The sequence below is a fragment of the Salvia miltiorrhiza genome, chromosome 2, assembly GCF_028751815.1.
Source record: "Salvia miltiorrhiza cultivar Shanhuang (shh) chromosome 2, IMPLAD_Smil_shh, whole genome shotgun sequence".
Lineage (NCBI taxonomy): Eukaryota > Viridiplantae > Streptophyta > Magnoliopsida > Lamiales > Lamiaceae > Salvia > Salvia miltiorrhiza.
In genome coordinates this window covers 56,907,093-56,913,480 of record NC_080388.1, presented here as the reverse complement: position 1 = coordinate 56,913,480, position 6,388 = coordinate 56,907,093, and positions in this window count along the sequence as shown.

The window sequence follows — 6,388 nt, the reverse complement described above, 5'->3', positions numbered from 1 at the left end:
GAAAGCTACTGAATTAAGACGTGAGATTACGGTCGCCGGCGTACGCAGATCTGTGAATTCAATCGGATTTGCGGGCGTTGGCACCGATTGGTCCGATAATCCGGATATCCAGCTGTGTTTAATCGTTTAATTGCGTTTTCTGGTTTAATATGTGGTTAATTTGCTGAGCTCTGCGTTGATTTGTGTTTTGGGTGCTTGGGAAAAGGTGGCGACGGGCGTAAAACATGAATCAAGGGGAAATTTACGTTTATTTACCGTTTGTTTGGGGTAGTTATCTGCGAATAAGGGGTTCTCTTGTAGAATTGAGGTTTTCCTCGCCGATCTAATGTTTTGCATGAGGAAATTGTAATTGGGTGCTCTGTTCCGATGGTGTTCGTCGTTTCCTTACGGATCCCCGATATTTTGGGTTTATGTTGCTTGTATGTGGTTGTTTTGCGTATTAGTGCGATAATTGTGGGCGATCTTCGTGTTTTATCTTGTTTGCGGTGAAGCGTGTGGTTATTACTGTTAATTCATGGGTTTGCATCGATAATACGCCGATTAGTACTTTGCTTCTGTTGTGCTCGGGTTCGCGTTGCTAATCCGTGAGTATTCTTTGTTTGCGATTGATAATTACCGTTACTTCCTATGTTTTGGTGACTAATCCTCGCTTTGTATCGCTGAATCGGGGGTGATAATCTGCTTCTGGTATGTTGGTTCTGTGTCGTGAGTTTACAGATGATTTTCGTTTAAAGAAGGGCATTTAGGGGTGTTTCTCATGTTTTTCGTGGCTAATCTTCGATTTCGATGGTTGAATTGGGAAGTTATGCTCTGTTCCTGATATATTGGGGTTTTTTGCTATGGATATGTGGGTTTTTGTGGCTCATCTTCGATTTCAAGGGTATTTATTGTCGCTGATGCGAGGGCTTTACCTCAATAATATGATAATTAACACTTTGTCTTTGTTGTGGTGAGATTCGTATTATTGTTTTGTGGACGATCTTCACTTATGGGAAACGATTATTCATGTTCTCCATGTTTTCCTTGACTAACCTTCGTATTATGGCAGTATTTGTTTTCTTATATAATTCCTTTTCTTATCATGTTTAATGAATCGTGCTAACATTTTTCTGGTGGTTGCTCTGTTTGTACTTATCTCTGGGTATCTTGCGTCTGTTGGATTTTACTGAGGGCTCTGTTTTCTCAATCTATACTCTGGGTTTATTTCCCCGAGTGTAGAATTACTTGGAAGGGAATTCTTTAACGGTCTTCGTACCGGTGCTCGGGATTCTTTGTTGGGTTTCTTATATCGGGACTTCCATCGGTAATAAGGGGTTTATTCTTTCGTCGTTAGAATGGTTTCTCACTTTGTTTATGTGTAGGTACTATAGGATCGTCAGATGCTCACCGCAACCTGGAGAAAGAGTTCGACTCCGCTGCTCTCACCACTGAGGTGCCTGCCTCCTTGTTCACTGGCCTACAGGGCAATGCTGCCTTCGCTGCACCACCAGGGTTTCAGGCTATCTCCGCCACTCCGTTGACAGGGCTGAATGCAAGTCTCCAGAGATCTGCTCTGGTAACTCCGGGATCTGATATGCCAAGCTTAACTCCCGCGCCTGGAGCGGGACAGCTTACGTTTGGATCAATGGAACAGATGATGGCGCTGCTTCACTACTCCGCTGTGCGTCAAACACTAGGAACTCCCATGTTGTCCACTGTTCCCACTGTAGCTCCACTGGTGGGAACGGCTACTTTGCAGGGCACTGAGGCCCCACCTCCCGCTGCTCAGGAGGTAAACACTTTAGCAATCAACAAACAAGCTGCGATGCCTCTGGAAGTGCAAGGGGCCCCGGCTGACAGGGAAGTGGAAAGAAGACCAGAGGGGAGCCGGGTCAGACTCAACAGTGTTGTGAGAAAGGAGAGGGTTGACGAGTCTGATAGTCAATCCGTCTTCCTGGTGTTCGAGGAGGAGAGACCAAGGGAGAAGGCTCGGTTAAAAAACCAAGTGTCTCAGCTGAAACATCAACTCCAGGATCTGGAGGAATCACTTAGGGAGAAATCCCGAAGGGAGGATAGGGAACAAAGGTCAGGAAAATCGCATCGGGTGGAGAAGTCCCATCGATCGGAAAAATCGCACTACACAGAGAGGTCAGAGGAAAGGGAGCTGGAGTATTCCTCTGGCAGACATGAATATAGAGTCCACAAGCGCCACGCTCGTGATGCGCCCAGAGACAGAAGGGAGCAGGGGAGGCATAAGGGGGACAAGAGAGCTAAGACATCAAGGCTCCACCCGATCAACAACCGCAGTCCTTTCTCGGACGATATCTTGGCAGATACCTTACCTAGAAGTTACAAGCCCATCTCACTGGATTACGATGGCACTACCGATCCGGAGGTACACCTCAATCGGTTTGAAGGGTTGGTCACGTTGCACATGTACACTGAGGGCATTAAGTGCCGAATCTTCTCAACTACGCTTACTGGACCGGCTCAGTTATGGTTTGGGACGCTGCCCCCAAATTCCATTCACTCTTTCGAAGAATTACAGACTCGTTTTTTGCGGCAGTTCGCGAGTTCACGAAGGGTAGGGAAGTCAGCCCTTTCGCTGATGGATATTAAGCAGGAACAGGGAGAAACGCTACGGGAGTACACAGCGAGGTTTAACCTTGCCGCTCTGGAGGTGCCAGAGGCAGAATCGCAAATTAAAAACTGCGCCTATGTCAGAGGACTCAGGCCAGGGATCTTTTTTGACGAATTACAAATTCGACCAGCAAGGGATTTTGATGACATCATGGCAAGGCTGCCGGGTTATCTACAGTTGGAGGATGCCAAAATGGCGAGGAAGGTGGAAAATGAGAAACACAGAGTCAAGAAAGCTGAGGAAGCACCCGAAAGACAGAGACAGCAAGATAGGGCCCCATTCAGAGGGTTGCCTCCCAGGGTACTCCCACCCCAGGGAGGAATGCCATCTAATCAACAGCGCACAGTGAATGAAGTAACGCGGTTTACTGAATACACGCCCTTGATTAAACCACAAGAAGAAATTTTTCATCTGATAAAGGATCAGCCGTTCTTTAGGGCACCGGGGACCTACCGGACTGGGCCGCCGCAGGAAGGGCCTAACAATAAGTTGTGTGAATATCACAATTCCTTCGGGCATTACACGAAATATTGTGGGCACCTTAAGCACCAATTGGAGTTACTGGTGCGTCAGGGATATCTCGACCATCTCATTGATAGGGGAAATGAAGGTCAGAGGAGGACTGATCAGAGAGATCAGCGAGATCAGAGGGATCAGAGAGATCAGCGAGATCAGAGGGATCAAAGAAATAACCGGGATCAGCGGCGAGAACAGGGGAACAACAACAGAGATCGCAGGCTTGATGACAACCATATGTGAAGGAATCAAGAAGAGGCTAACTCAGAGCAGAGGGAAGTGGGTAGAAGAGCTGGACACCGTTCTCTGGGCTCACCGAACCAGTCCAAAAACGGCGACAGGGGAGGCACCATTCACGCTGGTGTATGGATCCAACGCGGTGATACCAGCAGAGGCACGACTAGAATCATACCGGATTACCGCGTATGACACTGAACACAATGAGGAGCTCCGCAGAGCAGAGCTGGACTTGGTGGAAGCACAGAGGGAGGAAGCCCGTATCAGAGCGGCCAAGTACAAAGGCATCATCAAAGCGGGATATGACAAACGGGTCAGAGTGAGGAAATTGTCAAAGGGCGATTTGGTTCTCAAGCGAGCTGATGCGTTAAAGGCGGTGGGCAAGTTCGAGGCCAATTGGGAAGGGCCATACATCGTCACAGAGGTCTTGGGAGGTGGCGCGTACATATTGTCGGATGCAGACGGCAGAGCTCTCCCCAGACCATGGAATATAAACACACTCAAAAAGTTCTATGTATAACTGCTTCTTAGCAGGAGTAATCACTTGTAGACCGGATACTCTTTTTCCCCACAGGGGTTTTAACGAGGTCCGGGGCCATAATATCAATAAAACAGATATGTGGTTCTAGGGAATTCCCTGGTGTTGTGTTTGTTTATTTTAATTCTCGTTTTCTTACTTTACATACGCTACTTAACATGTTCGTGCAGAGCACTGCACATGTCACCAGAGGGGGGAGTAGGGTGTATACCCATAATCCTCAATTTTTAAAATTCAAAATGCAAACTGCTTCTTAGCAGGACAAGGGAGAAACAAATACAAAAACTGCTTCTTAGCAGGTCAAAGGGAAAGCAAGCATCAGGGATGGACGTCTCTTCTTCCATGATCCAACACTTCGAGTTCTCTTTCGCTACCGGGACATGCTCATTTCTCAGATCTGCTTCAGCTCCACCACACGCCTGCAGAATATCCAAAAAAATAACAAGTCAAAATGCTATAAACAAGAAATACAGAAAATGAGCAAATCAATGACTAGATCTGGGGAATCAACGCCCAGATCCGAGGAATCAACGCTCAGATCCGGAGGACCAGCGTCTAGATCTGGGAAACCTGGTAATAACGCTCTCAAGCAAGGGAAGTCCGCTCATTACAACCACAAAGTTAGGGTCTGCACCAGAAGTACAGAGGAAAAGGCGGAGCCCTCAGGGATGTGAGTGTTCAGAGGGGAACTTCCCTTACTTGAGTGCTTTACAACCGATCTAGGGAGGCAAAATGACGGCAGATCTAGGGTTTGAGAGAGCAGAAAGGGCGACGAGAAAATTCTCTTCAGGAATCCTGGAGATAAAACCCTCAGGCGGGGGGGAGTCCTGTTTTTTCAAGTCACCAACGGGCGCCGGCGTACTTTCTTAAAAGGACTCGCTCCCCCGACTGAGGGCGTTACAACTAGGATGAGGAGGCAGCTGATGCCAAAGGATTAGGAGATCTAGGGTTGGAAAAGAGAGCAGTTTGGGGCGGCGGAAAAGAAATGAGGGAATTGTAACCTAAATCGCGAAGGGTGGAGGATATATATAGAGGCAGTATGGGGCTTAAGAAATGGGCTAAGGGGTAATGGGCCCGCATGAACTTATGGGCCGAAGAAGGGAGTAAGAAATAATTGGGCCAACATGTTCATAACGGAGTATTGCACATGTCACCAGAGGGGGGAGTAGGGTGTATACCCGTAGGTCCCAATTTTTAAATTCAAAAATTGCTTCTCAGCAAGCCAAGGGAAAAACAGAGGGATCATGCTTCACCAGAGCAGAGGGGTTACACCCAACCAGAACAGAGAATGTCCCTGACAATCGTAAGCCGCGAAAGTTGGTCGTGCCATCCGGGCCTTCCATGCTCCGCGCAGAGATAGCACTTAATCGTAAGCCGCGAAAGTTGGTTGCACCCCCCGGGTTTTCCATGCTCCGCGCAGAGGTTGCTTTAACCGTAAGTCACGAAAGCTGGTTACACCCCCTGGGTTTTCCACGCTCCGTGCAGGGTGTTCCTGACAATCGTAAGCCGCGAAAGTTGGTTGTGCCACCCGGGCCCTCCATGCTCCGCGCAGAGGTCCCTGACAATCGTAAGCCGCGAAAGTTGGTTGTGCCGCCCGGGCCTTCCATGCTCCGCGCAGAGATAGCCCTTAATCGTAAGCCGCGAAAGTTGGTTGCACCCCCCGGGTTTTCCATGCTCCGCGCAGAGGTTGCTTTAACCGTAAGTCACGAAAGCTGGTTACACCCCCTGGGTTTTCCACGCTCCGTGCAGGGTGTTCCTGACAATCGTAAGCCGCGAAAGTTGGTTGTGCCACCCGGGCCCTCCATGCTCCGCGCAGAGGTCCCTGACAATCGTAAGCCGCGAAAGTTGGTTGTGCCGCCCGGGCCTTCCATGCTCCGCGCAGAGATAGCACTTAATCATAAGCCGCGAAAGTTGGTTGCACCCCCCGGGTTTTCCATGCTCCGCGCAGAGGTTGCTTTAACTGTAAGCCACGAAAGCTGGTCGCACCCCCCGGGTTTTCCATGCTCCGTGCAGGGGGTTACTATTTAATCGTAAGCCGTGAAAGTTGGTCGTGCCACCCGGGCCTTCCATGCTCCACGCAGAGGGTTACTATTTAATCGTAAGCCGTGAAAGTTGGTCGTGCCACCCGGGCCTTCCATGCTCCACGCAGAGGGTTACTATCTAATCGTAAGCCGCGAAAGTTGGTTGCACCCCCCGGGTCTTCCATGCTCCGCGCAGAGTGCTCAAGCTTGGATGGGAAGCAGCTTGGATGGGAAGCAGCGCGGATGGGAAGCACGAAATCGCTAATAAAGAAATCAACCAAATCCTCGTCAGAGGAGGCGGTGAAATCCTTTCCAGAGGAATCAACCAAATCCTCGTCAGAGGAGGCGGTGAAATCCTTTCCAGAGGAATCAACCAAATCCTCGTCAGAGGAGGCGGTGAAATCCTTTCCAGAGGAATCAACCAAATCCTCGTCAGAGGAGGCGGTGAAATCCTTT